This window comes from Lacerta agilis, chromosome 2 (genome assembly GCF_009819535.1).
Source record: "Lacerta agilis isolate rLacAgi1 chromosome 2, rLacAgi1.pri, whole genome shotgun sequence".
In the NCBI taxonomy this organism is placed as follows: domain Eukaryota; kingdom Metazoa; phylum Chordata; class Lepidosauria; order Squamata; family Lacertidae; genus Lacerta; species Lacerta agilis.
Genome location: NC_046313.1, coordinates 49859312 through 49880191, shown reverse-complemented (window position 1 = coordinate 49880191; position 20880 = coordinate 49859312). Strand labels below are relative to the sequence as shown.

Here is a 20880-nt window from a genome sequence, read left to right as displayed (position 1 = left end):
GCAAGGCAGTCGAGCAAATTAAACACACCTTCTAGAGACACAGTTTTCACTCTTGATTGTGAATCCTAGAGTGACCGCTAAATAGTGATAATGTTTATCAGCCTCTTTGCCAGAAAATCAGAACACAGCCAACGTAACTGTTTTTAAGAAAGAGATCCAGGAAATTATAGTCAAGGCAGCCAGTGGATAGGGCTGGTCTATAAGGGTCCAAAAAAAAGGGTTTTTGACCTTGCGTAGGTGTGACATTTGTATACCCAATGTTGCTAGGAACACTCCCATCGTGGCATGTGGTGTTGTGTCCAAATTTCATCGCTGTCGCTCAAGCGATTTCGGTGAAAAATGGAAATCAACGGACATGGACAGTTTACATATATATATATATATATATATATATATATATATATATATATATATATGTATATATATATATATATATATATATATATATATATGAATTGGAAAGGGTGTTCAAAATAACTTTTGTAAAAAACAACAACCCCAGAAGCTTTTCTTTTGGGAATTATAGGGAGAGAACTACCTAAATTGTGCAGAAATTTATTTATGTATGCTACTACAACAGCAAGAATGCCACTTGCCCCAAAATGGAAAGAAGCAGAAGTCCCAGCCAAGGAAGAATGGATACAAAAATTTATGGAATATGCAGAAATGGCAAAACTTACCGGAAGAATGAGAAATCAAGATAACAAACTTTTTATAAAAGAATGGAAATGGTTTATTGAATATTTAGAGATGCAAATAGATAAAAAACATTGGCAGGATTATTGTAATAACCTGCAGTTTAATAAGAGTACCAGTATATATTTGAAGTATATAATTAAATGAACAAATTAAATGAAATTTGGATATGCAGAAGATATTAAAAAATAAATTTAAGGAACCACAGAAAGAGGGGGGGAGGAAGTTAAACTTTGAAATGTAAAATTGATTGTAAAACTAATGAAATGTATAAACCTAAAAAGTATAAATAAAAACCTTTTTTAATAATAATAATAATAATAATAATAATAATAACAACAACAACAATAATAATGTAAAAGTCATGGCTTTTCCAGAGGGATAAGCTTGTCCCACCAACATTTTTAAAGTTGTTTAAGAGGATCAACAAATACGTAGTTGAATCTATTCAGTACACACTCTGTATACTGTACTTAGCCAATTGCAGCCAATTGGAAGCCGCATAAGCCTTGTCGGACATTCGGCTTCTGAAAGAACATTCAAAAACCAGAACAATCACTTCCGGGTTTCGATTGTTCAGGAGCCGGAATGTTTGACTCCCAAGGCGTTCGGGAGCCAAGGTATGACTGTATGGTTTTGAGCTTTGGAACTCAGCTTTGTGGGGGGAGGGAGTACTTTAATCTCTGGATTGTCTTTGCTTTCTAGTATCTAGTTCAAAATGCCAGCCAGAAATGCCTCCTTAACAACATCTTCCTTCTTTAAATTGCTTGTTTGAAGGATGCTGCTTTGATGTCCCTATTGGTTAAAATTGGCTCTAGCTGGTGTTGTGTAGTGCTTGAACGTATTTTGTCTCAAATCCCTAAATGCAAAATACTTCACCATTGTCCCCAAGGTCAATCACAGCTTCTAGACGAGGGTAGGATATGCTTTTGGGTGCATGCCCATAGTAAGAGTTTTCTTAATCTCGTAAAACATAAGCCAATAAGAGCCAAATCAAATGCACCAGCAACTGTGGTTGTTGTTGTTGTTATTGTTATAGGGACCAGAATGTGAAGTCTTAGCATATGTTTACATGAGCTACTAAAGATCATTTGAATCTCAGTTTTGCATATTTATGTCTCCTATATCCTCATGTTTAAGAGACTGCGGGTGAGTGAAACCATGTTTTATTGGTGACTATGCTTAGCAGGTGGTGCTGTGGTCTAAACCACAGAGCCTAGGGCTTGCTGATCAGAAGGTCGGCAGTTCGAATACCCGCGATGGAGTGAGCTCCCGTTGCTTGGTCCTTGCTCCTGCCCACCTAGCAATTTGAAAGCACGTCATAGTGCAAGTAGATAAATAGATACCGCTCTGGCGGGAAGGTAAACGGCGTTTCCGTGCACTGCTCTGGTTCTCCAAAAGCAGCTTAGTCATGCTGGCCACATGACCTGGAAGCTGTCTGTGATCAAACGGCGGCTCCTATAGAGTGAGATGAGCGCCGCAACCCCAGAGTCGTCCGCGACTGGACCTAATGGTCAGGGGTACCTTTACCTTTACCTCTATGGTTAGCCCGGCACTTTTCACAGTGGTCCTTCCTTTAGTGGACATAGCTATTCGATTATACAAATGTGGATTTATATATCTATGCAGTTCCTATGGGAAGCATGTGCATTAGCCTGTTCATTTCTGGGTTCTCTGCATCAAGGCTTCTCTCCTGGGACCCATCCGAGCTGCTATTCCCTTTGCCAGCACAAAAGAAACAAATCAATGTTTGCCATTACTTCCCCTTTTCACATCTCTATGTCTTTACAGTACAGACAACATATGGGTCTTTTGGAAGTTAATGCCTCCCATGTCATGAAGTGTTTTTAAAACATATTTGTGTTCGCAATAAAAAACACTTGCCGGCCTTCAGCTGCTCTTTCCTTGGCATTTCCCCACTAAATAGATCAACATGCCACTGACATGCACAAAGCAGAGCAATCAACTGATGGCAAATATATCTCCTTCCATTGAAGTCTCCTTGGAGAGTCAATTGTTTTTATATTGTGAAGAGCTTTCAACTCCTGTGTAGATCCTGGGTATTCTACCCCCCCACCCCCCCACCCCGCTTTGGATAAGAGAAGACTGAAGACTCAATATCTACCTCTCTGCAATTCAGAAATAACACTGTTTCTCTGCTGAAGGGTGTCACTTTCCAAAGGCAGAAGAGATTTCCAGTTATTGGCTTCCATTAGGGGAACATTCATTGATCCCCACAGACTATAGGCAAAATAACTAGTTTAAGAATGAGCTGTCACCCTGCAGTTGTAGAACCAAAGCCTTTCCCAAAGAAGGCCTGGTTCCTAGGCAAGTTCTAGAACTCATGTTGTGAACCTCTGGCCTACAGGCCTAATTAGGCCCACCAGTCCTCTTCATCTGGCCCACACAGTCTTTTTGGCCAGACCAGGCCCACCTACACTACAGCCAACATTATCTATGGGGTCAGGTGTGGGGCAGGTAGAGACATGGCTCAGCCAAAAGGGCTTTGCAATATCTGACTATCAGCTGGCTGGGCGAGGGGTTCCGAAGACACAACAGTCCACTGTTTGCCAGGTGTTGAGAATCCCCTTGTAAAGATGTCTACAATAGCTCTGCAATGGGGGTTTTGCCCCAGCCAACTCTGGACTACAACAGTTATAGGGGCTTGGTCCTACCCACTAAGGCAGGAGCAGGGAAATTTTTCAGCCTGAGGTGGAATTCTCTCAGGGGTCACATTCTGGAAGTGGCCATTCTTGCATTACCACACCACATATTCCTAATATTCTAATCAGACACACATTCCTAACATACACCCTTCCCACCATTCACACTCACACAGAATCAGGCAACATTAGTGACTGAGATTTTCACAGGGTTCAAGTGGGATAAAGTAAGTATTTATTTCCCCCCCCCAAAGAATTTATTGGATTTTAATAACCAAAATACACAAAACACAAATACAAACACTACAAAAACCACACAGAATACACACAAACAAAACAATTATTTACTCATCCTTATCCTCTTTATAATCCTAAGCTTGGGACTTCCTCACATCCTCTCTTTTGCGTTCATTACTAATCTTCTTTAGTAACTTTGTAACATTGTAAAATCTATTTTCTTACATCTAATCTTAATCATACAATTATAATCCACATATCTTAAATCCTGAATCTTATTCTTATCAAATAAAACATCAAATTCCACTTCTCCACTTCTTTTATCCTCTCTTCATTTAACTTTGTTGTGCTGTAGCCTATATTTCATCTGATTCCAATTTCAAATATATAGAAAAAATCAATACATATTAACAAATAACTAAGTATTTCTTCCATCTCATAGTCCGTTTTCCCTCTGGTGTCGGAGTGCCGTGGTCAGTCTTTATAACATCCCCATTAATTCATACTTTACCCCACCCCGCTCCTGTCCATCATCACCCTTCCCTTTGCCTTTCCCATCCCCCACTGGTCTCCCCCCCAACATTCCCCCAGTCCAGTTTCTTCTTCCTTCATGTTCAGTTTTACTTCTTTTCCTTCTGTTATTTCCTTCAATTGTACCTTCCACTTCTCCAGAATGTAGCATTCTTCCTGATAAACAGTTGCAACAACTTTATCACAAAGTAACTTTCTTCCACTCTCAGCTCCAAATTGCCTTTTCCATGATTGTTGTACTCGAACCTCTGGGCTGCCACCCCAGGGGTTCTTTATACTGTCCAAACTGTGGGCACCCCGCCTCTCACGCCAGGGATGCCTTTCTTGTTTTCCACCTTGTGTATCCTCCCCTTCAGAAAAGTCCTCTGGATCAGCATTATTTCCATCTTTTTCATCGAGTGGGTATAAAGAACAGTTATGCAAAGTAGCTCCTATCTGAGCAAACTTGTCTGAAACATTCTGTTGAAGTAGTTGCAGTTCAAACAGTATTCTTTCCTGGAGTGGTGTCATTGTTGAGTCTGGCACTTCAAGGACACCATGGGATTTGAGTAGGCAGGAAGTTATGGGGTCTCAGTATTTTTCCAGGCCCCCCCCCTTTGCGTTTCTATCTGAATTTTCACTTGCATGGATGCACAGGGGATACTAAACACACACACCCCCACACACAGCGTCTATAAACAGTTTTTCCTCATTCATGGCTGCAGACTTCAGCTGACTGACTTCTGTCCCAAATGCTTTTCTAGTTCCCATGACTCTTTATTCCTAACACTGCTTGGCAGGCTCTCAGCCACAGAGCATCTGCTTTGCAGAAGGTGCCAGGTCCAATGCCTGTCATTGGAAAAGATTCATCTGAAATCTGCAGTTAGCTAGAACCCTGAGCTAGACAGACCAATGGCTTGACTTGGTATAAGGCAGCTCCCTATATTTCTACAAAGTCTATTGATGCCCATTATTTACTGCAACACTCCACAGCACAAGCTTTCCAGCTGCTTCCAGATTCTCCTTCGTGGTTGCTTGAATTTCTTCTTAAAACTGCTGCTGTAGTACTCTGCCTTATTCGCTCATTTGCCAGCGCACAGTTTCTCTCCAAGGGTACAATAGATCCTACTCCTGGCATCAGTAGGAAAGGCTTCCCATCTCCCTGAGGACATGAGCCACCTTGGAGGAAGGACTGCAGCTCAGTGGTAGAGCATGTCCTTTGCACACAGAGAGTCCCAGCCTCCATCTCCAGCACCTCCACCTGAAACCCTGAAATGCTGCTGCCAGGCTTGTGAGCTAGATGGATCATTAGGCAGTTTCCTCTGTGTTCCAGCCATGCTGTAGGGCTGAGTATTCTTTGAATGGGAGACCACTGGATACTTGTGGCATTCTTGTGTTCTCTGTCTGAGTTACAAATAGACAAGAAGTGCATGGTGGAAACAAGCAAAAACAGGAAGCAAAGCTGCCAAAAGAACCCAGCATCTTGGTTCAATCAGAAGATCAATCAATTAATCAATAGATTCTAGGGAACAGTAATTAAAACCATTTCACCGATAACATGTTGCTCCTTAGACCCCTTGACAATTTTCATTACGAAATTTGAGTGAATTTGAGGAGTTGATAAGGAATTAAATTTTTGCTGGCACAAAAAGAAAGAGTAAAAGAATGGTTATCAACATTTTGGAAGGTAGCTGTGGTGTATAAGCGAGTCAGCGAGATTGAGAGATGGAAAACAAGACAGAGAAAATGTAAAAAATTAATGGGTTCCTTGAACTGAATTCTTGAACAACTGATACAATATAAACATTGATTGGTATAATAGTTTTTCAATGTGATAATTTATAAATTTATAATTTTGGAATTTATCATATTGTTTGTATTTATAGATGTTTGACATAGATAGATATATTTGGATATATGTGTACATGCATTTGCATGTATTTTATATGTATTTTATTAAATCAAATAAAATCACACACACACACACACACACACACACACACGGATTGGATCCCCAAAACAAGATGGACTCCTGCAGACCCCTCCAAGCTGCTTCCAAGTAAGTTCAGCCAACTCTAGCTCAATACCTCCCACTCGCTACCCGACGCACTTTGTCTCACAATTTAAACTTCAAAAATGCAACACTGTTTTCCTTCCCTTCCCTTGTCTGAAGGTGAGGGAAATCCCCATGAACAGTGAAGCAAGACACAGTCTCACGTTACACTGAACACAGGTGCAAGCTGTCTCTATGCATGTACAAGTGTTGGTGTGAGTGTACAGCTTAACTGTTGTGTACACAGACTGTACAATCATTGAACACTACGTGTAAATGATAGTATGAGTGTGCAGTTCATTTGTTTGTGTACACTGGTACACAGATTGTGCATGCGTTGAATGTGAACCAGTGAATACCCCTACAGTCTCCAATGATGACAAGAAAGTGATCTAAGTGGCATACAAGCAGAATGAAAGGGATACCCACTCCCCCTTCCATTAGAGCTTCTTTTGAAATCAAGAGCATCCTGAAGCACTTTACAAATCACTCAGTATCATGTGGTAATGCAGTGGTTGCAGAAACAGAGGGCATTCTCTGCTCTCCTGTTACTCATAGTTTGAAATGTGGACATGCACACATTTCTGACAGTATTTTTTTTTTAATCGCAAAAAATCCTACAGTGTTTTATTTTGATTTTTTAATCACAGTGCTCTGCACTAAACTAGCTGTCCAGATGGTCGTTTTTTGGAGACAATGTAAAACACTTTTTAGTCTCTTTTTAGTGCGAGAGAAAACCCAGCAAGAATCAGAATAGGCTTGAATGCCTTCTCATCTCTGATAGTTGATTGCTGGGTGACCTTGTTCAGTGACTCAGTGTCCCAATTCTCTGTGGTGAAAAGTGGAGAACACACAATTTGCTTGCCTTTTAAGTACACACATAGCCACTCTCTGTAGATTTCGGGAGCACTCCTATCTACCCCAGATGTAAGAAAGAAGAGAAGAATCCCTAGAAAAGACCCTGATGTTGGGAAAGATGGAGGGCACAAGGAGAAGGGGACGACAGAGGATGAGATGGTTGGACAGTGTTCTTGAAGCTACTAACATGAGTTTGGCCAAACTGCGAGAGGCAGTGAAGGATAGGCGTGCCTGGCGTGCTCTGGTCCATGGGGTCACGAAGAGTCGGACACGACTGAACGACTGAACAACAACAACAATGAGCGAGGAAAACCAATTTCCCTTTTGTTTCAATCCCACATGCTAATGCTGCTGGTATTTTCTCAGAATGGCCAAGACTTATCCCAGACCTGGCTCTCAAATCCACAGATCCTTTATCTATATCCTGTTGTCAACCTTTTCAGTAACTATGAGCAGAAGCCTGTGGAATACTTCTAATGCACACAACTTTGATTTCATAATGTGTTGAGCAATGTAACCTAGTTAACGACACCAATTTTAAGACCTGGAATGCGCTAATAAACTATCCTTACTCAGAATTCTTGAACTTTTGCACACTTTATATTCTATTAGTATAAGCCTTCACAATATTTTTTTGGTTCAAACAACCACCACCCAGGTATTGTTTCATTTAAAACAACCATCATTTAAATAGTTATTGTAAACCGCTTAAAGGTTTTAGTACAATCAAACCGTATGTAAATTTTGTCAGGCGCATCACGTAAATAAATGTAACATGTAAGATGTGGTCTGTTCATGATTTCTTGCCATGTTTACAGCTCTATGAAAGGCTGGTCATTTGAACACCAGTTGATTACCAAGTCACACATATCTGGGTTATCACTGGGTCCCTTTCTAAAATGTGAAACATGCCCCCCCCCCCGCACAAAACTTCAAACCTTCTAGCTCAATGGAAACAGTAGGAGCCAACAGGGATCATTGATATTTACAGCAGCAACTCTGGAAAAGTAAAACTGCAATGCTTTCTTGAATCAATACTCAAAAGTATTCTCAGTGGGTTTGATACCCAAATAAATGCCAACTGCATCATTTCAGATAAAACCGTATTGCTAGTTTCTTTACAAGCAGCATTCATGCAGTTGAGTCATTTCTTCAAAGGTAACACCCATACCTGTGAGCAGTGCTTTTTTCTGGGGGTACACAGAGGTACGCATACCCCTAAACATTTTGTGAATCTTTGAACAATTTGTCCATTTACTGTATTTATTTTTCCCAATTTGAACTATAAAATGGTGATTTTCTTGAGTCAAAATGAGAGTACCCCTAAACATTTTTTTAAAGAAAAAAAGCACTACCTGTGAGTAAATTGATTGTCAGCTAATTCTATAAAGACAAGAGGGGGGAGGATAAACTATGGGCAGCCCCTTCTGAATCTGGAGTTATATCACTTGAATATATTAGATAATAATTAAATTGGCCATTGGTCAATTGTTCTAGGTCAGGGGTCCCCAAACTAAGGCCCAGGGGCTGGATGCGGCCCAATCACCTTCTAAATGTGGTCCGCAGATGGTCCGGGAATCAGCGTGTTTTTACATGAGTAGAATGTGTCCTTTTATTTAAAATGCATCTCTGGGTTATTTGTGGGGCCTGCCTGGTGTTTTTACATGAGTAGAATGTGTGCTTTTATTTAAAATGCATCTCTGGGTTATTTGTGGGGCATAGGAATTCGTTCATCCCCCCCCCCTCAAAATATAGTCTGGCCCACCACAAGTTCTGAGGGACAGTGGTCCGGCCCATGGCTGAAAAAGTTTGCTGACCCCCTGTTCTAGGTGAATAAGTCCTACCTGAAGAAGCCCTTTAAAAAGTCTAACCAAGACCTGTAAGGCAAATCTAGCTAAGGATAATATTCCAAATGTGTCTAAGATGTTGAAAATGTGTGGAAAACGAGTGAGGTCCCAACCAAAGAAGAATGGCAACTTAGGTAGAAAAGAATATGCACAGCTTGCAGACTTAACAAATAGAATAAGAGAACAAGAACATACATTTAGAGAAGACTGGAAAACGTTTATTGAATATATGGGAAATAACTGAGTACAGTGAAAATGCTGGCAGCATTAAGATAAATTCAACAGTGTAAATAAGTTTGGATGGATGCAATAATGGAATATTGAATGGTATAGCTTTTGTAAAATATGCAGGGATTTATGATATGTAAAATGAAACATGGGAAAAGAAGGGAAGTCATTGATATCTTAAGGATGTAAAAATGAGTACTTTAAATTGTAAAACAAAAAATTTAATAAAAATTATGTTGAAAATGTGAATACCTTCAAATCTGCTATGGTACTTTGTCTATACAAGAGAAAGATGGTGGGATGCTCTCCAGATTACATCTTCCACCATCCCTGTCCATTGGACATGCTGGCTCGGTCTGATGGGCGCTGGAGGGCTACAGGTTCCTCACCAACTCCCTGACTTCTTTGAGATACCCAAGGAGGAGGAAGTTGTCAGTGAAACCCGAATGATATTGCTGGTAAAACATTTCATCAATATATATATATATATTTAATTTGAATTGTATCCATCATACTGGCCATAAGTAGAAGGAAGCTTGTTTGTATTGTTGTGGGGCTTTCAGCCTACAGGCTAATGCACTGACCACAGACAGCAATGGCTTAAACAAAGGAAGAGAAATCATATAGGTCAGTCTGTGACCTACAAAATATATGAAGTAGTTCAAAAGCTCAGACAGTAGCCTTTGTACTGTGTGCGCAGATTATCCTTGGCTCAGTAGCACCACTAAGAAGCCTTCCGCGGTTATTGGTTATTTTCTACACAGGCATACCACTAAAATGCCTGTTAAGTAAACACTTCACTTACAAAGGAGATTTGAAAACACATATTTTTCAGCTATGGATTCCGACGAAGCTCATTCTATGTCCATTACCCTAATATTTTTAGACCTATCTTAGCTGGCAATTAATTGTACTTAGTGCACGAAACTTCTCAGGGAAAGTGGCTTTGCTTTAAGATTATAAAATAAAGAAATCACAAGGAGTCTGACAAATTTAACTGGGCGGTCATGCAAGATCAGCTGCTGCTTTCAGAATGGGAGTGAGGGGACTGGGGGCTGGCTAGTGGCATTCAGTATTTAAAAAGAGAGACCAGGAGGCTGGTTTGGGGAGAAGCAATCTACCAGGACAAATTTCTCTGGCTTATTATTGCCACAATTACTGCCACACATCACCATCTCATCACTTTCCTCAATGCATAATGCAGTAAACAAATCAATAAAAGCAGCACAACAATCAATTCCTTGAATATTAATAAAAAAATAATAAACACAGACAGAAAATAAATCAGTTATGGCAGACTAGAAAAAGTCTGCAACCACACCACTAATGAAATTCTGGCCCAAACTGAAGGGTAGAAATGAAACTGTAAGCATACTGGTGACTTGGAATGCCTACCAACTAACCTGTGTTGTTTATTGCATCAATATATCACAGTAGCAGCTAAGTGCAGGTCTCAGATAAATATGTGTATAATAATACTAATGAAATCTATAACCATGCATATAATTATTCCTAAGGAAATCTGCAGAAAATAATTAAGGCTTACATGTAGAAAACATTATAATGTCCACTTTAAAGAAATAGGTTGTCTTAGACATGTCTACTGAAAATTAAGTTCCACTGAACTGAGTGGAGCATAAGCATAGGTAAGCAGACCTCTCGTCTTCTATTTTGCTCAACTATGTAATAAAAATAATAATTTATTATTTATTGCTGTGTTTATTACTTATACCCCGTCCATCTGACCGGGTCTCCCCATCCACTCTGTGCGAATCCCAACAGAATATTAAAAACACAAAAAAACATCAAACATTAAAAAACTTCCCTAAACAGGGCTGCCTTCAGATGTCTTCTCAAAGTCATATAGTTGTTTATTTCATTGACATCTGATGGAAGGGCATTCCACAGGGTGGGCGCCACTACCGAGAAGGCCCTCTGCCTGGTTCCCTGTATTCTCACTTCCCGCAGTGAGGGAACTGCCAGAAGGCCCTCGGCACCGGACCTTAGTGTCCAGGCAGAACGATGGGGGTGGAGACGCTCCTTCAGGTATAGTTGCAACACCCTGTGGCACCCCCTAGGCTCAGCGCCTATTATGGTGGAACCAGTCGCACTGCCCCAAATCCATCTCTACCCATAGGAAAGAAGTCCCAGTATCACGTAGACTTCCAAAGTTACAATACCAGTTCTGTGCTTTAGTGAAGATGATTGGTGGTGTTGTGTCATCTTCAGAATCTGATGGTCACATAAATGTCAACTTGATATAGTAATCTGTTCCTCTTTTTTTAAAAAAAATGCGTGCTCCTTAGAGAGGTCACTTGCACATTGCAAACAGAAAAACGCAAGCGGATCAAGCAGTACACATATTACTGCCAATTTATGTGTATAGGTGCAAGTTTAGAAATAACTGCAATAATTCAAATCGAAATATAATATGTCTCATTCTGTAGGTAAGACTGCGACCAGATGGGCCAGGATCCATAAAGTAGGACACAGGACCACCCATCCTCCTGCCTGTCTTGCAAGCTGGATAGCACAACACAGCAGATATTAAGTGAAAACAATAATGTTGCTGTTGGATTTTCTCAGGCAAGAACCACAGAGAGAGTAAGCAAAACCCACACATTTTTGATAAGGTATTTTTAGTGCTAATTGGCAAAATAGCTGAACAATTCCTCTTTCTCCACAGGGAACATGGAAAATTATAGCTTGCATTTGTAAGCCGCATAGTTTTGTTTCAAAGAAAGTAAACATTCAGAGAAGCACTCCCCCCCATCTCTATATATAGTTATGAAGGTTGCACGCCACCATCAATTTCTGCAGAGCGGTAGCAAGATTCCAGGGGGGTTCTAGATGCTCACCCAGGTTCGTGTTTCTGTTGGGAAAATCTAGGCACAGTGGAGGCTAGTGTCTTTAAGAAATATGGTTTATTTTACACATATTTACACCCAAAGTAAATGGAGAGGGTGCAGAATGTTATGCCCTAAGAGTGTCTCATTGCCCCACTCATAGCTTCCTCAAGCAACAGTCAGTTATGGCTCCTGGTTTTTAGGCACCTCCAGCAGGTGCCAATATGGTTCTGCCTACTTCCTCCTTCTTTTTCCCAGAACACCTTTACATTTCAAAAGGGACATTTTTTCCTGTGACATCATGCCCTCCATCACCTTAGCAACTTGCCAATTCTCCTGTCTCTGACTTGCTTAAGCTAATTCTGGCACAGTTATATAGTGTTTCAAGATCATGTCCAATGCAGGGCGAGAGCCACATTTTAGCAGCAGGGCCACAGGAGATGCCAGGTTCAGTCACTGGCATCTCTTGCTGGGATCAGGGTCTCATTTGCACTATGCGTTTAAAACTTTAAATGATTGGCTTTTAATAAATAAAGGGTAGGTTCATTCTATGTTAGAATTCTTATTGCAGCCAAAGGATGCAATCTGGTATTTTCTCCTTAAGTTGTAAGAAGTTCTAAGAAGTGTAAATGATCCTGTATCCTGTATATGATCCTGTATCCTATAAGGGGACAGTTGTTGTGCTCCAGTGGGAGCTTTGTGCAGCGATCAGAAATAGTTGCTGTCATGGTGTCCACTAGTGAATGCAAAGCACCCCCATTTGTGCTGCATGTGATTAGGGTAGACACCAATATTGTTGGTGTCACTGCTGAAGAACGGCTTGTTTTGTATATGCAGTAACATAATAATCACTTTCATGCTAGGAACTCTGCAAGCCACAAGTAAATCACGGACACCATTTGCATACAAGTGGTTTAATGATGGCATAACAAGAAGGATTTAGTTCTGCCCACATGGGGAGAGGTGGTTGACAGATAAAGCAGAGGAAACACTGAGTGACTTACCAAAAAGAAATCAGTGATATGCTAAGTGATGGATGGCAGTTATTCACATCTGTTAAGAGCCTGCATTTCCCTCCACAACCACCAGTGCTATATACCGGTACACTGTGATTCATCAACGGCAGCATGTGTCAATAGCAGCATTAGACTGCTCATCAATATTCCCTGTTCCACTGAAATGAGAGTGAAGTTCATAGCAGCCTCTGGGAATTGGGGTGTGTGTGTGTGTGTGTGTGTGTGTGTGTGTGTGTTCAGCTATTCCTGTTTTTATTAACTACCAGCTTTAATGTATTGAGATAGGACGTGTTCCAAAAGGCATGTTCATAGCCAATCAGCTCCACCTTATCAGGTAAAGCAATTAAATCAGGCCAGCACAAGTTGACCCAGCAAGCTAAATGCAGACCAGCACCCATGTTATGTGGCCTGTCACGATTGTGACAGTTCCTTCTGACTACAGTTCTTGGCAGCAAAAACTGGAGGTTCACTGAGTGCCTGGTGGGCTGGCATTTTGAGCTGGTGGGTCATAATTTGTGCAGCCATGCATGATATGTGCACCTGGCAGGAAGCATCTCTGAGCATTCCTTTACAAAATATCTCTCTCCACCCCATGATCACTATGTTTGATAGTCAGACATAGGTGAGAGCACTTTTTACAAGAGATGTACATGCCATGGGCACAGTGTCCATAGCAAGTACCACAAAAAAGACCCTGATGTATTTGGGGTGCATTTATTGGCCTAGGCTGCCATCTGTAAGCCCCGCTTAATTCAAGGAGGCTTCCTTCTAATTGTGCTGCCAGTCATTATTTAACTTCTGCTTTACATGCGGCAAAGGGTGGAATTCAGCATAGCACCAGGTGGGAGGTGTGTATGGAGAAAGAGGTCCACTCAGGCATGAACATTTGCCCAAATTACAAACTTAAAAACTGGTACCATTTGTCTCATATGGCCAAAATGGTTCTTCTTAACATGCTAGCAAAGCATGCAGCTAGGAAGTACAGTAGTTGATTTATCGCCAGTGAAGTACACTCCTACGGAAAGGTACGGAATATATTTGGAGCCCTGTTCAGGCACTTGAGACAAAAGGCATGTAGGGATACAGGCAAGTTTAAGTCCTGCCTCCAACATTTTTGGCACATCAGCTCCACTCCCAAACTTTGTGTGTGTTTGGCGTGAAGTTGCGAAGGGAGCTTGTAAGCCTTTTAAACTTCAGGTTTCCTGCTAACAAGCCCCTTACAGACCTTTGCTTTAAACAGGCAAAGGTCAGGGGTAGAGTGGGCATGCTCAGTGCTCAGAGACATTGGGAGCAAAGTCAACTCATATTTCCCCCACCCGCTTTACATACTTTTGGCATCACATATCGCGGCTGAACACCTGAAGAGAGCTTTAGTGTAAGGGGGAATTTGATTCACTAATTTCCTTCCAGTTATTTGGCATTTATACCAATTTCAGTAGTAGAAATATGAGGCCCACATATGCATTTATAAACCGATTTGTGAAATTGTAATGTTATCCAGAATACATTACCATGAAATACAGTAAAGTGATGGGTTGTGGAAGCATAAATTTGACCATTGCTCTGGGCTTGGATTTGTTAGTAATATTACATATATTTTCCTGACATGAGTACCATAAGCTTAGTCATCTCTTGTAGCAATGAAAGAAAAAATCATCCTCTTTCCTGCTGGATTACAGTCTTAATAATAATTAAATTGTTGAGACGGCCTCTCGTGCATTTAATGAACGACCTAGCTGCTTTCAGTTGCTGTTTTCCTTTCCAACCAAACAGAGACATACGGACTGTATTTAGCCATTGGCTGGGTTGTAAGCCAGTTTGACTAGGCCAGGGTTGGGGACCTCTTTCAGCCTGAGGGCCATATCCTCTTGTGGGCAATGTTCCAGGGGCTGCATGCCAACAGCGGGTGGAGTCAGTGGCAAAAGTGGACGTGATTCTAACCTTTGCACAACAGACCATGCAATGTCAGACATTTTTGCACACACATCCCAACATTCCCTTTCCTTGCAAGCCAGAGGGATTCGGTAAAGGTAAAGGTAAAGGACCCCTGGACTGTTAAGTGCAGTCAAAGGCAACTATGGGGTTGTGGTACTCATCTTGCTTCACGCCAAGGGAGCCGGCATTTGTCCACAGACAGCTTTCTGGGTCATGTGGCCTGCATGACTAAACCACTACTGGTGCACTGAACACCATGACGGAAACCAGAGTGCACAGAAACACTGTTTACCTTCAAGGACACATTCCAGTAAGGCAAAACTACAGGAGGAGCAGAATGGTACACTCTTCAACACTCCCCTGATGAAAACCGGGATGTGAGAGCGCAGTACCAAAAAACGTACATCTTCGGGTGCAGTGCTCTCGTCGAACTCAGCTGGCTGCAAGGACATTCCAAGTGTCATGAATTGGCAGGATAACAGGAAGACGATCCCAGTGAGGGGTGTAGCTGGGACCTCCAACCCCTCGCCATCCTCCATCACCCTGTGAGTACTTCCTTCCCCATCACCTGCTTGCCCCAGTGTGTCGGGGAAGGAAGTACTCACAGGGTGAAGGAGGATGGCGAGGGGATGGAGGTCAGTGTACAGAAACCATAGCAGCAGGATCCATCCCCAGAGCCAGAGGGGCCCCTGTCTCCATGAACAAGGTGGGCTCTGAAGCAGCATAGGGAGCAGCAGAAGTGGCTCTCTAGGAGGCTGAGGCAAGCAAGGGCTCACTAGCTCTGGGATGTGTGTGATTCCTAGAGTAGGCCTCATCAAACCCAGATGCTGCAATCAGCATGCAAAGTATAAAAGGGAAGCAGAGCTGAGGTGTTGTGTCTGCTCAACTGCCCGTGTTGATGGAGTTTGGCTTGGATGTTCCTTGATCTCTATGGGACTGTGCTCCGATTGCTGGGCTTCAGGCTTTGCCTACTTGGATTGACCCTGGATTGTGTTTCCTGACCTTGGACTTTTTTGGGTTTTGAACTTTAGACCCCCCTGGTCTTTGAACTTTGGACTTGACATACTGACTTGCCACCAGGTATGCCAGGGGTTTAGGATACGGGGGTAAAATCAGAAGCTGGGATGGCTTCTGTAATTCCAGGAATGTTCTGTTTGGACTATGTGGCTGTGCTGGCTGGGTTTGAGGAGAATTGTAGCTCAAAATATCTGTAGGGAGCCAAGTTATGGAAGGTTGTTCTAGAGTCTTTAAAGGAAATCCATTCACTATTTTTCCAGAGCATATTTATTTATTTAATGTATATTTTGACTGCCTTTTAGGGTCAGGTCCTGACTAGGCATCTTCCAACTGTTAGACTGCAGAGTATGCAATAAGCACCCAAAGTTATCTATAAATCTTTATAGGACAACAATAGGATAAATAGTGGAATGAATAGCAAGAAAAAGAATCCCAATAGCATAAACTAAAACAGTTGACACTCTTCAGCATCAAATGAAAGTAGCACAATGTTCCTTTCTTAATCAACAAGGAGTTCTGAGCAAACTGATCTTTACAGTTCATCTGAAGGCCTATATTGCTGGGCCCCTATACATCTCAGCTGGGGTACAAGTACAGGGGCATTGACCTTGGGGCAATGGGGCAGCCAACCGAATTGATCTCACCAGCAGGCCTGCAGGGAAGATCTCCTAAGCTAATTTTAGAATGTCACCAGAAAAAGGCAAGAGGTGAGCCAGATTTGCATAAATTTTGCATGTGCAAATGTGCAGTTGAAAACTTTAGAAAGTATTGCTGCAATTAAAAAATAAATGCAATGCATCTCACCAGTTTGAAACAGGGTTTCCTAAACTTGCTTCTCCAGATGTTTTGGGGTTGCAATTTCCATCACTGGTCCTGCTAGCTAGGGATGATGGGAGTTGTAGTCTAACAGCAGCTGGAGACCAAAGTTTGGGAAACCCTGGCTTGATAGATTGTGACTGATCACATGTCTGATATGACTGCTTAGTCTGCAGTCCACTGATGGGCAATTCCTAGGCCCTTGCTTTTCCTTCTTGGTGTTCTTCAAATGGAATTCAGACTGGACAGCCCTCCAAATAGAAGATTCCTTCAAATAGTCCTCAGAGAACTCGTCAAACAGAGGGCTGCCCTCTGTGAAGAACAATACATAGACACCCTCACTGATCTCAAAGAGCAGGTAGGTTGATAAGGGTGAACAGATCCAAAAGCTCTTTTTAAAAAATAAATAAATAAAATATGGTGAACAGTAATATGGTTACCTGCACAAGACAGCAAGGCTATCCTATTATCTCCACTCCAGTCATTTCCTGCAATCTCCTTTTTGTATTAACACCTCCATCTGGGGATCTAGGAAAGGGGGGGGGGGGCTTTGCCTAGAGATATTCTGACTGCTAAAAGTTTTGAGACAAACTTCCTTTCACCCCATCCTTCTGCCTCTCCAAAGACATAACCAGGCTCTCTTGCCAAATGTTCTGTTCATCCATAGTGGCAGAAAGCACACTTTGCTGCACAGCTCTTCCATGACTTGTTGCCACAAACAATAGTTACTAGTTACATGCCTTGCATCATTTCACACACAACAGACCTAGTAGCAGTATACACAGCTTCTGGGAGAAGGCTAGTTCTTTACAAGTGATAAAATTTAGTGATTCCTCAAGGGAGATCATATGTATGACTCAAATGGTCTTCCCATAGTGAAGAAGGCTTTTGTTCCCATCCCCAAAGATAATAAATAAGGAATGAAAGTAGAAGTGACAAGGTTAAATAAATACCAAGCTTGCCCTGTTCATCCGTTCTTTTCCTGTTTAGCATATTCAACTAAGTATGCTTAAATTTAATTTTGGATTTATGGTTGGGTCCCTATGGTCTGTAACAACCCCAGGTGAGAATTCTGTTAAAAGCAGTCTGACAACAAAAAGAGGGTTTTTCATCAACTACTGTATAGCCAATCAGCAACTGATTCTGATTCTCCATTGAGTATGGCATGTTTTCAAACCCCTGTCTGTTTCATTCACACTTCCCATTCTTAAGTGTCCTCCTAAAAAAGGACAATGCATTTGTGGGAGAATGCAGTACAGTATCTTGAGGGGAGCTAGAGAGACGGTGTGCTATGAATGAGAAAGAAGTGTGCATGTATTGTACAGTAAATTGGCTGGAAACGTCTTTTCATTGTGAGCCCAGTGAGCAAGAGCTGTTATTTCTGTGTCCTCTACCACATTTACAACCTTATTGGTGCAAAAGAAACATAAGATTTAAGAAATGATCATCTCAAATAACTCGGGTTCTTTTACTGAACCCTCTCCTACTCAGACCAAACATATTGACTATGGGATTGTTATTTCTTCTGAGGAAAAAATAGTGATATGGATTGTGATTTTCTCATTTTCTAAAAACTCATGTGTAGCCTTGAATTACTTAAGCACTTGTCCCAAATCAAGATAAATCAAGGTCTTTTAAACCTCAGGATCAGTGATCACCTCAGCAAACCCTACAATTTACCAGGGATACAGAGAGCACATACTGCTTGCTATGAACTGGGGGTTCACAACCAGTGTTGGCTTATATGGTGCCATGCTTTGTCAGGAATTATAGTAGCCCACCCAGTACATCAAATCTACGAAGTGTAAAGTAGTGCTTTGAATCTGCCTCTTTAAGTCACTGCTATGTGAATTTATTACTGTTGTAAGAATAAAAATATAAATCAACCTGGAACATATATCATGACTGTTCCGCCCTGAACGTATACAATTGTAGATGTAGTCATTAAAAAAAAACTATGACCAAAATAATCATTCCAAGGTTAAACCAGTGATTCTCATAACAAAACCTACTTTCCATAATTCAAGAAGATGAAACATACATCCAGGAAGACTGAATGGAGATGGAAGTGTGGAGAAATGGTGATTTGGTTTTTCAGGTTCTGAAGTATCAAAATGGAGGTTTGCTCAATATGGGTTGCCACTGTTTGTCCTCCCACTCTCCAAAAATCAATTCAGTTAAAATTTGATAAATATTTATCTTATTGTCATAAAAAAAATGTAATAAGAGCAATGCTTCTGGATTAGATCTAAGGCCTGCCTAGTTCAATCTTCTGTGGACAACCAGATCTTTATTGGAAGACCCCAAGTAGGACATGAGGGCAGTGACCAAGAGAGGCCATATAGCACACCAAATGAAGGATATAGATCTGTCCCGAGTGGCTGAAATGAAACCAAGAGGCCATAGATAGCTCATACCAGCCTGAGTGGAAGACACTGTCAATCAATCACTGGCAAGGAAAACTGCACATGTGTTGTAGGTAGAAACCTACAAAGAGACCCAGATGTGTGTGGCATGCATGGACACACACACACTTACACACCAACTGCATCCGACCTGAACCTTTCAGCAATGCTTCCAAATGATACACACACACCTCTAGCAGTAAACATTATCCACATCGATCAGCCATTGGCAAGATCCAACATTGCCTATTTCTGGCTTTACTGCAGCTGGCTGAGGCCCAGCCCAATATTTGGGCAATTACAAGGAGGAATTAAAACACCCCAGAAATAACAACTGCATTTTCAAGCTGATAGACATCCACAGGGCACCTCACATTTCAATGGAAAAGGACAAACAAAAGCATCTTTCTTTGCTAAATCTACGGGCAAGAAGGCAGTTGCAATTAATCTTTGAGCCGCATTTCCTAAGACGGCGCCTAATCAGCCTTCATCCCTCTCCATCTTCCTTTTCCCTCTCTCCCACAACACCCCTCCCATCCTTCCTCCTCCACCCTTCCCAGAGGCTCCGATGAAAGTCATTGTTACATGGTTAGGATGCTCGTATGGAAAAGAGCACACCTCAAATATCGATTGCCATCGGATTAGAGATGATTAACGAAAGCAGTGATGAAGCCGATGCTTCTCTATTGCTTATGCTCACCATGCTGAATCCAAGGGAAGGTGCTGAAAGGCGAGGGATGTGCAAGCTGGATCCATTTTCCCTTCTACTGAGGTTGCTTCAGAGCACAACATCAGCAACTGCTCTCTCTCTCTCTCTCTCTCTATCCCCCCCTCCTTTGGTTGGTGATGCTGAGGATGGAAACCACCCACCCACCCACCAGCAATAGACAGAGCCTCAGCCACCTCCCTCCTTGGAGGAGGAGGTTGATGAGCTCACTGAGGAGAGAGCCTGGAAATTGCAGCATGGACCGCCTCCTTCCCCCCTCCCCTGCTGCGGTGCTTTGCTCTCCCTGGGCGCCATGGCAACGGCCATGAAAGATGGAAGGGAAGCAAGGAGATGGGGGGGGCGAGGAAAAAAGGAGAGAGATTCAGTATCTTTAGCAACGAAAAGCTGCTTTTTACAGGCAAGCAAATCACTTCAGAGGGTACTATTATTGGTGGAGGGGGGAAGAGAGTGCATTTCTCACCCAAGGAGGTCAGAGCAGGGCGTTGAACACAATCCACATTCCTATTAACAGGAAATTCCCTCAACACACACACACACACACACACACACACAAACACACAAACACACACACGCACACACACGCACACACACACAGAGACTTTATATTAGATAAGGAGCTCCCACCATCTCAATGATAAATAGGGGTTAAATTCTACTCTGGGAAAGTCAAACTGAAGGACATAATAATTACCGGGTATGGATCTTTAAGGACTTGTTAAGAGATGGCAACCCAGCCTGACTCTGCTTCCTGCTTTAAATGTGCAATAAACAATATGTAAATGTGGGTGTGAGAAAAAAGGCTGACTGTGAAATCGCTAAGCTTATTGCTGGTAGCTTAAGACTACAAACGGCCCTCCCTCGATGCAGACAATAAATCTGAAATATATATTCAGCTCTGGTCTGGATAGCACAGCAGTTATAGCATGGGTGTCCTTTCTGTGGCCTCTTTCATTTATGATTTAGCATTCCATTCTGTGTTTCCACATGGTGCCCAAGGCAGGTAATAATAGTAAAAACAAATGGCAT

General features: G+C 41.9%; 1 protein-coding gene across 1 annotated transcript in view; it reads right to left on the bottom strand.

The window, feature by feature from the left end:
• Positions 1-20071, bottom strand: part of JAKMIP2 (janus kinase and microtubule interacting protein 2) — an 84088-nt gene extending 64017 nt beyond the window's left edge. Inside the window, 1 exon segment of the mRNA XM_033139980.1 lies at positions 19828-20071. The gene's annotated coding sequence lies outside the window, so the exon portion shown is untranslated.
• Between the last annotated feature and the right edge of the window lie 809 nt (positions 20072-20880).